The 15486-nt window shown below is 41.1% G+C and overlaps 1 protein-coding gene and 1 long non-coding RNA gene across 8 annotated transcripts in view; one reads left to right on the forward strand and one right to left on the reverse strand.

Moving 5' to 3' along the window:
* The window catches only part of RNF144B (ring finger protein 144B), a 95098-nt gene that overhangs the window by 35869 nt on the left and 43743 nt on the right, over window positions 1-15486 (forward strand). Inside the window, exon 1 of one of the 7 annotated variants that reach the window (XM_061593079.1) lies at window positions 2320-2448. The exons of the other annotated variants lie outside the window; for them this stretch is intronic. The gene's annotated coding sequence lies outside the window, so the exon portion shown is untranslated. Of the gene's footprint in view, window positions 1-2319; window positions 2449-15486 lie in introns of those variants that run through there. 7 annotated transcript variants of the gene reach the window in all.
* LOC133368640 (uncharacterized) overlaps window positions 9753-15486 on the reverse strand; it is a 62788-nt gene continuing 57054 nt past the window's right edge. Inside the window, exon 3 of the long non-coding RNA XR_009758719.1 lies at window positions 9753-10215. This is a non-coding gene — a long non-coding RNA (uncharacterized LOC133368640). The remainder of the gene's footprint in view (window positions 10216-15486) is intronic.

Genomic DNA, 15486 nt, shown 5'->3' on the forward strand with positions numbered 1-15486 from the left:
TTGTGGAGGTCTACAACTGTGGAATTTCTGTTCTGCTTTATGTCACGTACCCTTTAGTTGACTGTCTATCTGGATAGAAATGTATATATGGGAAGATGGAAATGGGTCTCATGCCTGTTGGTTCCACACCTGCGGGGGCTAAGAGGTTAAATGCATGATTTGTCCTGTCCCTTTCCTGCAGGGTACACACCATGTTATGTGTTCATAACCTGTGTGCACTGAAAGTATGCTTGTGTGGACTCCTGCACAGAAATTGGTGTCGTTGTTTGAGGGTCATAAGCAGGGTCTGAAGGTGCAATTTCCATCCTCCCATGTGTGCAGCTTGGAGACTCACTAACTAGCTGTGAATGAATGCAGTCATGTTGCTTGTTTAATGGTCCTTGGTTTAAGCTGAATGTTGTGGGTTTGAAGCAGTGGTGAAGAAAGCCAGTTCTTACTGGGTGGCTTGAGGGAGATGTTGTGACAAAGTTTTTGCCAGTTACACTGACTTTACATTATATCCAAGAGCTTTCCTAATAGTAGGCTCTTTATTTTGTAGCTTCCACTGCATTTTATTCTGCAGCCATTCAAAAGAAAGCTAGGCGTGACTTCTGTGACCACACTTCATGAATAAGAACTTTTGGGAGGTGAAGACCTTGGGGCTCTGAGCTGGTTTACCCTTTATGGTTCTATGAATGGAGTGTTTTTATTTATTTATTTATTGAATTTCTTAGTTGCTCATCTGGCTGGGTCTCCAGCCACTCTAGGCGACATACAAAATAGGCATACAAATATAATGGACTCTTGAACTTGCTGTATGTTTCTATTCTTCTAATGAGCTGTACTTTGCTGATAACTGGAGTAAGAGGAGTTGTCATCCTCTCTTTCTAGTCAAATTAACAGTGTTGTGTTCTGTTCTTTAAGTTTCTAAGGCAAACTGAGTCCATGGGGATGCATAAGTGGATTTTCCCATTAACTACTTTGGGCAGTGTGTGTCTTGACTCCTCACCTCTGTATGAACTCGTACTTTCCTTGAGCCTTGTTTTTGGTGGAAGTATGCCAGAGTTAGTCAGTAAGTTCAACACCACATGGTGACCAGAGGTAAAACCACAAGGTGAAATTTGCCTGTAGTGTAAATGCATTAAGGGGTTTGGCATTTCCAGACTGGAAGTTTTACCCTTTCTTGGCAAGCTACATGCCCATGTATGGGGTGCAAAAGGTGCAACCAGTAGGTTTGATCAAGCTTATTTTGGTTCCCAGTCAAGTTATCTTACCTGGAACTGAGAAAGGGATCAGGTTTGCCAATTGCATTGATCAGCGAAAGGGGTGGAGGTGGGAAGAGTTCAATTCCCCCCCCCCAAACTGAGATACAGGAGGAGGTAAGGGTAAATGGGGACATGATAGAAAGCCATTGTGAGGAATAGGAAGGAAGTGCTGCAGGGAACCATAGTGTAACTGTGCTAAGTGGAAGAAATGTCTGGATGCCCATGAAGTTGAAATGATCTGCAATTACCCCCACCTCACCCTCAGTGTGCTTTTTGCAACCATGAGGGTTAGAAACTCGCTGTGTTGATAGCCTGGTTATTTTTCTTAAAGTTACCCTTTTATTTGGTTTGCTATATTGCTTGTTCCTATATGCTGCATACACACCATTCATGTAAAGCCCCTCGCCCCCAAGAATCCTGGGAGCTTTAGGTTGTTAAGAGTGCTAGGAATTGCAGCTCTGTGAGGGTTAAACTACAGCTCCTAGGATTCTTGGGGCAGTGCTTTAAATACATGGTGTGTACACAGCCATTGTTTCTAAGTTTGTTATATTGGTTCTGTTTGTCTGCCTCCGAGTGTTGGACTTTGATGTGTTTGGAAGAACACTGTCTTTTTGAAAACAAACTGCGGTAGGCAAATAAAGAGAAGCCTGCTGCCTTGATACGTGATAAAAAGGTAGCAATTCTCAAAAAGCAATAAATCCAGAGGCAACAGTATATTGGTGTATACTGTACTGGCTTTGTTGAGTATAACACTAGAATTCCTGGCTTGAGTCTGACTTGTACTAAAAATGCAGTTTGACTCATACTGAATCACTGGGTAAGGTAGATTGCAGTGTTCACAGATGTTTACTTGGCTGACTGTGCCAAATAACTTTGTGCTGAGTGTTCATTGCCTTTGACTTCCGCATTCAAGATACTGGTTCAGAGGGGACTACCTGGGCCTTATGGTACACAGAAGAATAATGCTACATTGATTCTGCTGGACATAATCCCAAACCTGGGCACATTTACTTGTTTTAGAAGCCAAAACATTCAATTTCTTTGGCTTCATAGAAATCACGTGGTGTGTGTCACATTGCTTCCAGGCTTTACATGATTAGGACCCTATGCTAAAGTTCCAGTGACCACAATAAAAGCAAATGCAAGCCTACAGCTGGAAAATGCAGGAAGGGGCCACATGAGCAGAGGAACTTCTAAAGTTTAGGTAAATGAAATTATTTTATTCCTGATTCCATAAACCCTTGAACTAACTGTAATACCATTGTTATTCTAGAACACAGGTGCATGCAGCTGCTGACCTAAATGTATGTCTTCCCCATGCTTTCTGAAGCTACCCCATTCACCCATCCCATCCCTTCCTTCATTGCTGAGTTCCTCATTTTTCCTTGCATTTAAAAATATTTCCCCCTCTCTTTTTTATACAGTGTTAGAACAATTAGAAGGGGTAGTTGTCTTCCGATAAAAATAAATTTGACTTTTTAAAACACTTTTTCCTGGTTGTATAGCTTGGGTGGGTGGAGAAGATCTTCCTCCCAGCTATCTGCAAACAAATTGGTAGGCTTCTGCAGTGTGTGTGGCACACTAAAATCAGAAAAGAATTATTTTCACTTGCTTTCCAGAACAGTAGTTGTATTGGTCTACTGTGCTTGAAAACAAAACACCAAACACCTTGAGAGACCAACCCTACTAAATCAAGAAGGGTTTATTTCTAGGAAAATCTGCAAAGGACTGTAAAATCAAATTTGAGGTAGCCATGGTCAAAAATTGAATGGTCTTTATTCTGGATTAGTTAATTCAGAATACTTTTGTCTCTAGTGCTTCACATCATTGGCTTTGCCTCTGCCCACCAATGGCATGCAGCCCTCCACAGATTACTCCCTAAGAAAATGTGGCCCTCAACAGAAAAAAGGTTGCCCACCCCTGCTCTACACTTTTTTGTCTGGATATATTGGCATTCTGATATCTATGAGGCTTACTACTGTCATGGGTGACCTTGTAAATATTTGTGTCCTTGCTTTCACAAAACTTGTTCCACACCAAATACATTTTTTGTTAATATCCCTTGACTTAGCTCCACTTCTCATCTGACTGAAGTTGCACCTGAGTTCTGTGTTTCACTGAGACAAGTTTTCTGATAATTGCAAATATGTTTCTTTTGATATTATATTGTTAGGTAGGATCCTTTGTACCTTTTTGAGGAAGGAGAAGATGGTGATCAGAGTGAGGCATGGTCACAATGCTTTTTTACAAGCTAAAAAAGAAAGTGCTGAGCTTTTGTGCCTTCGCCTCCACTTCCACTTAACAGTATTGACTTTTCAGTATTAGGAAGCTGAAGACTGGTTTAATGCTTTGTCTCTTTCCTCTGTTGTAGTCATGGGAATAATGAAGAAGCATTTAGAAGTGTATGATGAGTCATTCATAAAGGAAATGGCAGCCTCTATGTAAGAGGCAGAACCACATCCCTGGGGTAGGTTTTCAACCTCATCAGGATGGGGTTGTAGCTCCTCTTAAGAATCAGATAAGTGGTCTTGGAATGCTCCTGGACCCAGATCTGCTCTTGGATGCCCAGATGGCAGTGGTGCCTGGTGGAACTGTGCATCCGTCTGGCCCCCAGGATAGGCTCTAGGTTAATACAGTGGTGTATTCTAAGGAGTCACCATTGCCAAACATGTGGACAAGCAACATCATAGAATGCATCTCTCCAGGTCTTTCCCCTCAAGATCTATTCCTTTGGACTTCTCCTGTGCCCATCCTTCTTCTCACCCACATTTACTTATTTTTATGTATTGCTTATTGTAAATTGTATTGTTTTTATTGATGTATTTTTATATTTGTGTTTTTTGTAAGTCACCTTGAGGGCCTTTTGGCCAAAAGGCGGGGTAGAAATAAACAATAATAATCATAATAGAACAGCGGCTGTCACTTTTTCTGTCTTCAAGAAATGCTTTCCACATTGCTTTGTTTGCTACAGAACCTCTACCAGTGAATGCCTAAACACTGAAAGAGATTCTGAGGCATGCTCTGGGATGAACATTTTCCAGGCCACCTAGCCCTCTTTTTGACCCTACAAACTGAATTTGTGTCCCACAGTGCCCCTCTTACACATAAAACATGGCTGGTGAGCTTTTTCAAAGTGATCCTACTGAGGAACCCCTAACAAGATTCTGAGGAACTTTGGGGCTTCTTGGTACACAGTTTGACAACCACTTCCTTGGGATAAAACTGCTTACTTTGACAAAGAACAGCTGTACCTACTTTGTGAAGTGTTACTGTTCTGTTCTGTTAACCAGAAGCTGAACTGGTTGAGAACTGTGTTCAATCTTTTGTTTCTAACGTTCTGTGGATGTATCACAACTGTGAATGAGTAATTTTTGCAAGAACTCATTATAGTCAAATGTTAACAAACACCTACTCAGTTTGCCAAAAAGAAGTTTAGTCTTTCTTGTTAAATGTTAATCTTGTTGCTATAGTCTGTCTTGCATTGAAAACATCTCGTTGCATCTTGTTCAAAACACTGGGAAATGTTAGGAGTCTTGAAGCTCAAACTGAGCAGTTTCCTTTGTCTTGCTTGTTAGTTTCACTTTCCTGATGGCATTGTTTCTGTCATGTTAAAACTTGTTGTTGTTGTTGTTAGAATTTACATCCCACCCTTCCTCCTGAAGGAGCCCAGGGTGGCAAATGGAAATGAAACAATTTAATAAGAAACAAGAAAAACATACTAGAAACACTTAAAGCCATGCCCCTTCTATGATGAGTTTCCGCCGAGCCTTGAAGACCTGGCTCTTTAGGCAGGCTTTTGGGGTGGGCTAGGTTTTACTATTATTGCTTCAGATTTTTAATGATTAATGTATTTGTACGTTTTATTCTGTACATTGCCCAGAGTGGCTGGATAACCAGCCAGATGGGCGACTAATAAATTTAATAAATGGATAACCTGGCTTCAGTTGTCCATGCTCTGGTAACCTCTAAATTAGATGACTGCAGTGCACTCTGCGTGGGGCTGCCTTTGAAGATGGTTCGGAAACTGCAGCTTGTGCAAAATGCAGCGGCCAGATTGGTAACAGGGACCAGACGGTCCGAACATATAAAACCGATTCTGGCCCGCTTGCACTGGCTTTTCGGTGCCAGGTCAAGACTTTCCTCTTCTCCCAGGTATTTTAGCATGTGTTCTATATTGTTTTAAATTTTTGGATTGTGTTTGGAATTGTTTTTTGAAAGATGTATTTTAAATTGTATTTGTTTTTGGTTATTGTGAACCGCCCAGAGAGCTTCGGCTGTGGGGCGGTATACAAGTTTAATAAATAAATAATAATTAAAAACATTCCAAAACACAGCTTAAAAACATTATTTCATCAGTAATTTCAGTTTGCCAGTGATACAGGCCTGAAAATTACTATGCAATGTTCTTTTTCAATTATTTTTATTGTCTATTTACATGTATTGCTTTAGTCTGAAAGGTCCCCCAAATTATGAACAGAATACACTAATACAGCCAAAGCTGCAGAAACATTACAATAAACTAATCAAAACAATATAAGATGGCAAAATTGGAACATAGGGGGATGAGAATAAAAGAGAACCTTCCCAAGCTAAAGTCTGCTGTCACCAGTCCTGCAACCTACATACTTGGGGGGGCTAGGAATGAAACAGACAAGAGATATACTAGCTAGCTTTTTTTTTTACATAAGTAATTAAGTAGTACTCTTACCTGGGGCTTAGAATCCACTAGTTCACTCAAAGTTCACTGAACTACTTCAAAGATCTTTGAACTACACCTGACAATAGTTCTCTTAATTGCCAGGTGAAGTAAAGATGAATTAAGTTCATTTTGGGATAGATTTTTGAATTATTTGTAGTTCATATTCATTCCCACCGTCACCCCCCCCCCCCTAGCACAAGGCCTGGACTCTTAGCTTTCATTAAAAACAAGTAAGGCAATTGGACATAGTTAGAAAGCAAAGCATGGAGACAATGTTCTAAGGCTTTTTAGGCCAGTATGGAGGTGCTGCTGTTGCTAAGGATGCTTAGTCACGTAGTCATTGTTGCTAAAGCAATCAGAAAGAAGGAATGCGAGGCATATCTCATATTGCCCTTGCTGAAAATATTTGCTCTTTTTGAACAGGAGCAGCTTGCAGGATGAAGTAGAAAACGAATGATGTCTTGTGTTTTTCACAACTGTATGGCTGGCACAAATTAAACAAGGTCAGCCCTTTCTAGTATGGATACAATTTATGGCTTCACCTGCTGACATTCCATCTGTCAGATATCTTAATACTTGTGTGTGCCCCCTGATTTACTTTTGGACCCTATACTTCAGCACAGCAGCTTGTAACATTCTGAATGTTTATTTATTTATTTATTTTGCCATGGATGAGCTTAAATGAAACTAGTTTGTTTTGTAAAATGATGAACTTGAACTGGAACTAGTTTCCTTTTTGGACAGGGTGAACTTGAAGTAGAACTAGTTCCTTTTTAAAATGAATGTTCCAAGCACTGCTCTCACCTCCCGCCCCATTCTAACTATTCTATTGAGCTTATGAGTCCAGTGCACATGAGCATTCTCTCCCCTTCCCTCAGTGCTGCTGCTGCCTACTTGCTCATGAGGCGCACAATGCATGTCCCAATCAGCAGTACTTCTGCCACTTTTGATCCCTCTTCCCAGGATTTTTCAGCTACTTTTATAAAACCTTTTTGCATTATTCTCTTGCTCTGGATTTCCATGTGAAATAGGCTGCGTGCTATATTATTATTATCATTGAAAGGAGTTACTTCAGTCCTGAAGAACCAGCTCAGTGCCCTTCTTCCCCATCTTTCCTCCCCTGCTGCATCTTTAACTTAAGGCAGATGGGATTGAATCTGTAGGTAGGGTGTTTAATCCATTTTACTCTCAATGACTGAATGGTCATCATCATTTTTTGCTGTTCTGTATGGTTCTTCTCAATGGACCTGCACACTGTTCTGTGTAATTTGAAAGCCCCTTTCCCCAAATGGGGTGAGGGTGGGGAACATTTGTCATTCTGGGAGGAGTGTAACTGTGGGGTGATAGCTATGTACATGTCTTCTGAAGCTGTTTCTGCAGAGAGTGCCATACCTCCATTACCGCATGGATTTAAAAGAAAAGACTGGATCCACAGAAACGGGGGGGGGAAGACGAATGTTGCACCCCCAGCCACAAGGACTCTTGGGGCAATGGGTCCTTGCTGTGGGGTGACATCCCCCCAGTTGTTTCTGAAAATCCAGCCTTTTCATTCCACCTATGCCAATTAATTGAGAGCAATTCCTCCATTATTTTTCATTAACTGTCTGCAGAGGTGTTAATGCATATACCTGGGTAAAAAACAAACAAACCTTTAAGGCTCCACCCACTTCCTATGTTGCATGATAAAAAAGATGATATACTATAAGTGACTTAAGAACTTTCCACTTTTTATTGTATTTTGCGTGTAGCACAGAATGCCATTTATAAAAAGGGAGGCACAGTGTTGTATTCCGTGCAGTATGTCCTGTTAGTGGAAACTGCATTTGCGAAAAATACACAGTATAGTGATGCCTCACCATGGAAAAGGGCACCAGTGTGGATTGCACTCTGCTATTCTCAGTTAAAGTGCATTTTGCTTAACTTCAATAGCAGCAGTGAGCGTTGTGTTTGTCCTGCCTTTGCTGCACTTCGTTGGATCTCCTAAGAGTGTCTGCATCTGTTACTGTAAGAAATTGTCCTCCACACTAAGCACCCAACTAGATGCTATTTTTAAAAGTGTGTTTACTTGCATTTTTAGGGTTTTTTCTGCATGTTTCTATTGATTTCTGTTGAAGATGCTTGTTTTTGTCTGCCTTGCTTTGTTCTGGCCTGTCTTAGAGATGAGTGATATGAGGTTGGGAGTTGATGATTTGACCCATGATGAACACCATTATGTAAAGGGGCAGTACTCATAAGTCAAAATCTCCATGGAATTGTGGTAGACCAGTTTAGATTGGTTCCATCACAGACTTAGGAATTGAATTGGTTTCTAGAAATATTTTAATTTAATTTTAATTCATATTCATATCCTGCCTTTCTTATTTCCATCAAGGAACTGAAGGCAGCTATTGAAGAACATGGGGTTCCCAGGTGGTCCGCCATCCATGCACAGACATGCTTAGCTTCAGCAAATGGATTCATTCATTGATTTTATAGGTGGTGTGGTAGATCTCACAAATAAACTTTGGTCTTTGGCATAGATATGGTATGCTTCCAAGGCCTCCCTTCACTTCATTGGACCATCCCTTCCTCATCTTCGTGCCTTTCAGATTTGTTGGACTTCAACTGTCATCAGCCCCAGTGACCAACAATGTGACCAACAGACAAAGCATTTGGAGGGGACCAAATTGGGGAAGGCTGGTTGATGTGCTTGAACAAAAATGGCAAAAAAACTTTCAACACCTTGTATCATCGCTTTCCTCTCGTTCTTTTTTCGAGTCACTTGTGTTTGTTTTTATATTGCTGGCAACCAACTAATCTGTACATTTGGTTCTTTTAAACAGATGAAGCATTTGTTTATCTTCTCCATATGTTCTATGTTCTTTTGGGCAGATTAGTTTTTAAACATATTTTCTTATGATCATACAAGATGATCATAAAAGATTAGAAGCCTGTTTGTGGTGTAGTGCTGTAGACAGGAGAACTTTTAAAAGCAAACAAAGTAAAGGTTCCTAAATATGTATGTTCGAATGCTCTCTAAAGGTTTCCAGACTAATAGATTTTAAAGGGTAAGTAAATGTAATTCCTGTAGTTCAGCTCTAGTTTAAACATTAGTCTGATATGTCTTTCCCTTGTGAGGTCTACTTTTAACATAACATTTGCAGTACTTGGAATCACACCCAGATTATACTCTGTAGGTGCTTGATGTAGTTCTGTCTCTGATTTCAAGCCAAGCAGGGTTGAGCCTAATTAGCCCTGATGGGACATCATCAAATAACTCCATGTGTGCTTGGAGAAAGGGTTGGATATAAATGCTAACATTTATTTATTTATTTATTTTATTAAGCTTATATACCGCCCAACTAGCAACAGCTCTCTGGGCGGTGAACATTAAAAATACAATAAAAATAACACAATACAGTATATCACAATACAAAACTGTACAAAAAACTGTACAGTCTAAAATCAAAATATAATAATTTAGAATTAACAGGAATTAAAATGCCTCAGAGAAGAGACAGGTTTTAACCTGGCGCCGAAAAGATGATAGTGTCGGCGCCAGGTGCACCTCCTCGGGGAGACCATTCCATAGTTCGGGGGCCACCACTGAGAAGGCCCTGGATCTTGTCACCACTCTCTGGGCTTCCCTATGAGTCGGAACCCGGAGGAGGGCCTTCGTAGTAGACCGTAGTGTACGGGCCGGTTCATATCGGGAGAGGCGTTCCGACAGATATCGTGGTCCCGCGCCGTATAAGGCTTTATAGGTAAGTACCAACACTTTGAATCTGGCCCGGAAGCATATTGGAAGCCAGTGCAAACGGGCTAGCACAGGTGTTATATGCTCAGACCGCTTAGTTCTTGTTAGCAGTCTGGCCGCCGCATTTTGCACTAGCTGTAGCTTCCGAATCGTCTTCAAAGGTAGCCCTACATAAAGCGCATTGCAGTAGTCCAGACGCGAGGTTACCATAGCATGTACCACTGATGTGAGGTCCTCCTTACTCAGATAGGGACGTAGCTGGGCTACCAACCGAAGTTGGTAGAACGCATTCCGGGCCACCGAGGCTACATGAGCCTCAAGTGTGAGGGAAGAGTCTAAGATGACTCCCAGACTACGCACCTGTTCCTTTAGGGGGAGTGTAACCCCATCCAGGACAGGGTATATATCCACCATCCGATCAGAGAAACCATCCACCAACAGCATCTCATTCTTGTCAGGATTGAGTCTCAGTTTGCTAGTTCTCATCCAGTCCATTGTCGCAGCCAGGCAGCGGTTCAGCACGTCGACTGCCTCACCTGAAGAAGATGTAAAGGAGAAGTAGAGCACTGTAACATAAAAAGTTACAGTGAGCAATTCTAATCTAATACTTTTTTCTGAGGAAGTTGTCAATCACTACTGATTAGGCCACAAAAATTAGTAACAACCAACTAATATCTCAAATTAATCCTGGTTGTAAATTCCATTGTGTGTGGATAACAAGGAGTACTTAAACCTCTTTATTCTGTTAGGTTCCCGAAGAAGGGCTTTTTAGATTAAACATGTTTTTCCACTGGGTAGGGAAGTGTGGGGAAGACTGTGAATTTGCACTGATGTATAGTGTTAAGTGCACCATAAGTTAATTTTTAATTACTATTTTTAGTACCTGGGCTGGAACCCTAATTCAGGGGTTCTTTAAATATGTTGTAGTGCATTTCTTCTATAATACAACAATCAAGTTTGAGCCTCTTCAGTTTATAATTATGATCCTTTTCATGTTATATCTAGAACAGGCAAAGATCAACAACTTGGCTTGGCTGGCAGATGACTCAGCAATAAATCCTTGTTTGTTTGAAGAGCCTACTCCCAGTACTTTATTGTGAAACCTGAATTTACACGTGTGTGTGTGTGTGTGTGTGAGTGAGTGAGTGAGTGTGAGTGAGAGGGCTGGGATGAGACTGTTCATGATTTGTTCTTTCTTGCCTTTTTTATAAGGTTGTACCATGAAGTTCAAGGCCACCTCCCACATAATGCTTTAAAGATATGTTGGGTGAGAACTGATTCTTTGAGGGAGTGGTCTTGGCTTGTTTTAGTATAAATTGTTTGTGGCTGATGCCCTCTTTCCAGTGAGCTACCTGCTGTTCTTTTAAACTGGGTGTATTTCACTTCAAATACACACAAGAAATTCAAATAATATAGAAACTTGGCCCAGGATCCAAAGGAACTGTGCAACTAGTTTTCCAAGACCAAAGGGGCTTTGAAGTTGTTTTCTATAACAGCAACTCCCCCACCCCTGCACATAGTAAGCCATATTTGAAACTGAGGGTACTTTAAAACCAGCTTGATATGGCACCAGAGCCTACTGATCTATGGGAGGGGTGGGGTGGGAGTTAAAACCTTCAGGTTTGCAGCAGCCCTTGGCTATGCCCTGAATAGTTCTTCTAATTAACGTCTACTTTCTGGTGTGTCAAAGCAATAGCTTGCAAAGGCAAATGCTGGGCATCTTAAAACCCAATATATGTCACTTCTGACATTATTACTATTTGGTGATGCATTCATCTTCTGCTGCTGTAAGGGTACCTCTACATTTTGCTCTTGTGAGATGTGTTAAGACACTTTACCAGTGTTGGGGAAAGCAGCAGAGCTTTCCACTGAGTTGAATAGACAGAAATGCTGATGATAATGTGGACAGCGGTGAGGATCCACAAACTGAACTTGCAGCAACTCTGCTGTTTACTTCACCCAAGGCAGATTCTATCTTCTCTTGAAATCTGTTTAGATTGATTAAAATCTTCTGGACATACTACTGTGTTACATTGTCCCAGTTCTGCTGCTGTCAAAATCCTGTAGTAATAATGGAAATAAGAGAGAGTTTCCCTCTTTTGCAGTTAGTACACTGTACATTGCACGTCAAAAGAAATATGGGTCAGAGGAGCAAACATCACTTCTGAACTTTGTATTTTTCCAGAGAAAATGAACATTGCGGAATTCGTGTTGTGTTATGTAGATAAATTAACACCTCATTTTAAGTACTACTAACTTCTCTCCCCACCCCCTACTTTTCAACAGTGAGGAATAGCTGAATATGGCAGTTTTGGTTTCTCTCAGTATCTCATTTTTCCTATCTTAGGTTTTCCACATTTCTATATCAGTTTGAAAAGTCCTCATGAACATTCATCAGCATTTTCTCCTAATGTACACATTTTTGCAAAACAACTCATAATATATGTTACAATATAATGCATTATGTTATTTTAACTAATACATACATTTATGTTGATTATATGCACACTTTGGACTAGTATGTGCATTTATGTTTGCATTAGTTAGCTGGAGAACTGCATAACAAAATTTAGAGAAGTGTATAGATTTCAAAAGGATGGATGTGTTTCAATTTGCATCTTGTTTTATAAAGTGTGAATTAGGTTAGTTCAGCTTTAAATGCAATCTGAAGCAAGTTTCTCCCCTTAGTAGGGATCACCCTCTGTGTTGACTGGTGTAATTCTCAAAAGTGTTAGGTGGAGTTTTCTTAAGGAAATGTATTTATTTGGGTCCTTTGGGAGGAAGAGTGGAATATAAATTTAATAAATAAAACAAATAAATAAAATTAAGTCCACTTGATTGTATTTGGGCTAGCTGTAAACTGTTGAAGATGTCACCTGTGGACAACATGGTACCTTCAGACTTTCCTCTTGGTACCTTCCTATCCAAATTTATATATATATATATATATATATTTATTAAAAATTATAAAAAAGAGAACAGTACATTTTTTATCCTGTAAAACCCCTCCCTCCACTGCCTCTGGTCTATTCAAACTTGTTACATACAGGAAAGGATTATTTATTTATTGAATTTATATACCGCCTCATAGCCGAAGCTCTCTGGGTGGTTTACAACAATTAAAAACATTAAAAACAAGCATACAAATCCAAACCATACCAATTAAAACCCCTAAAAACCGATAGGAAAGTTAAAAATATGCTATTTAACTGCTGTTAAAAATGCCTGGGAGAAGAGGAAAGTCTTGTCCTGGCGCCAAAAAGATAACAGTGTGGCGCCAGGCACACCTAGTCAAGGAGATAATTCCATAATTTGGGGTCCGCCACTGAGAAGGCCCTCTCCTTTGTTGCCAGCCTCCCAGCTTCCTTTGGAGTAGGCACCCGGAGGAGGACCTTTGATGCTGAGCATAGTGTAAGGATGGGTTCATATTGGGAGAGGTGTTCCATCAGGTATTGTGGTCCCAAGCCTTGTAAGGCTTTATAGGTTTAAACCAGCACCTTGACTCGAGCTTGGAAACATACAGGCAGCCAATGCAGGCAGGCCAGAATCAGTTTTATGTTTGAACCATCTGGTCCCTGTTACAAATCTGGCTGCTGCAGTTTCCGAACCATCTTCAAAGGCAGCCCCGCATAGAGCGCTTTGCAGTAATCTAATTTGGAGGTTACCAACTGAAGCCAGGTTATCCATGTCCAGATAGGGGCATAGCTGGCCACCAACTGGAGTTGGTGGAAAGTACTCCGTGCCACCGAGGCTACCTGAGCCTCAAGTGACTGAGATGGTTCTAGGAGAACCCCCAAACTATGAACCTGCTCCTTCAGGGGGAGTGCAACCCCATCCAGGACAGGTTGAACATCCACCATCTGGTCAGATGAACCATCCACTAGCAGCATCTCAGTCTTGTCTGGATTGAGCCTCAGTTTATTAGCCCTTATCCAGTATAATCATCCTTTACTAATGTTCAAATTCCAAGAATACAAATACAAACTTTCAATATCTTCAAGAAACTATAAAGGAATTAATGCCTGTGGGGGAGATCTATCATGTTCAGCTAAGCTTACAAACTCAATAAATTTCCACCAAGTTAACTGAAAAAGTATCCTTTTTTCCCCTGTCCATGAGCCAAATTAGATTTTAGGCTTTTTTGTTTTTGGCTGTTTGGTTGGGGAGCAGGATTCTTGGGTTTTGGGGGCTGTGGCCTGATATTTTTGTTAAATTATCTCACTTTTCCACTCTGGATACAGAGTGCTCAAGGGTGTGAACATCAGAGAAATTGAAACCACTCTTGCACACAGACACCAAAAAAACAACAGGTGGAAGAAGAGAAGGAACCAGAGGAGGCAAATATCAAACGGAGGTTAGGCCAGGACTTTCTTGAGCAAAATTTTTGTTGTTGTTATGTGCCTTCAAGTTGATTACAACTTATGGTGACCCTATGAATCGGTGACCTCTAAGAGCATCTGTCATGAACCGCCCTGTTCAGGTCTATGGCTTCCTTTATGGAATCAATCCATCTCTTGTTTGGCTCTCCTCTTTTTCTACTCCCTTCTGTTTTTCCCAGTATTATTGTCTTTTCTAGTGAATCATGTCCTTCTTCCCAGAAGGAGTCCAGGGTAGCAAACAAAAACACAGAAAGCACTTCAAAACTTCTTAAAAACAGGACTTTAAAACATTAAAACAAAACATCTTAAAAACACTGATGGAAGATCCAGCACAGAGGGAGCCAAGTTGCTCTTGGATCTTCTGAGGCTGCTTTGGGAACTATCTTACCAACTACACTTCTGAAAATAGTGGAACCAGATATGCAAAAGGGCCTCTCCTGGTGTCCTCAGTGGATGCGCAGCAGCGTATTGGAAGAGACGGTCTCTTTAAGGATCCTGGTCCTACCTAAGCCATATACTACCTTACATGAGTGTGTGGTGCCTTTAGATTGTTTATTTGTCATCAGGTGATGGCTACTGCTTAGAGATTTTTAAATTAGTAAGCCATTTATAAATGATTTTAAATAAATATTTTCCCCTGTCTTCCAGGCAACTTAGGCAGCAGAAAGACATTCTCAAAGCCAGTCTATAATGATCACTTCTGTTCTTATGTTGAAAGTTCCTGGATGAGAAGCTACCATTTGTTGACCTTTGGTGGTATAATGTAGTCAAGTGACACTGTCTGAAGTATAGGGCAGTCCTTTCCTTTTCTACTTTGTAAGCCCCGAGTGAGCAGAGCATTTCTTGAGGGGGAAGAGCTAGCATTGTTAGGAGAGGGAAGAGTCTGTCCCATGTAGGCAAACTTTACTCTTTTTCCACCTAGAGCTCTAGCAGCTCAGTCAACAGATTTCTGGGTTTAATGCCTGAGGGCCAAACTGGATGCACAGCGTCGACCACATTTGTTTGCTCAGGTGCTCCCCCCAATTTTCACCACAGAAGTAGAGGATAGGGTTAATTAGGGGCTTGCAAGGGAGATCACCTGAGCCTTTTCCCTCCCCTGCTTTAAATTCTTGAGAGCTGTTGCCAGAGATCACTTACATCTGAGTGGGGCTGGGGTGTTAGGCCCAGGATGTGACTCAGGAACCAGACCAACGATTGTAGTTAATTCGTGTTTTATTAGGGTAATGTCCAAACAAAGACTGCGTTTTCTCATGAATCAATACAGGGATACAGGTCCTGCGGCATTGGGAGAAAGTTGACAGAGCAAGGGACTTCTTCCTGCCTGTTCTTTAAGAAGGGGCCAAACGGGCGCGCAATCTTTCGCTCCTCCTTAACTGCCCCTCAGGTACTGCCCGCCTTCCCCCCTTCTCTCCTGTCTTTTCAGCTGTC

This window comes from Rhineura floridana, chromosome 1 (genome assembly GCF_030035675.1).
Source record: "Rhineura floridana isolate rRhiFlo1 chromosome 1, rRhiFlo1.hap2, whole genome shotgun sequence".
In the NCBI taxonomy this organism is placed as follows: domain Eukaryota; kingdom Metazoa; phylum Chordata; class Lepidosauria; order Squamata; family Rhineuridae; genus Rhineura; species Rhineura floridana.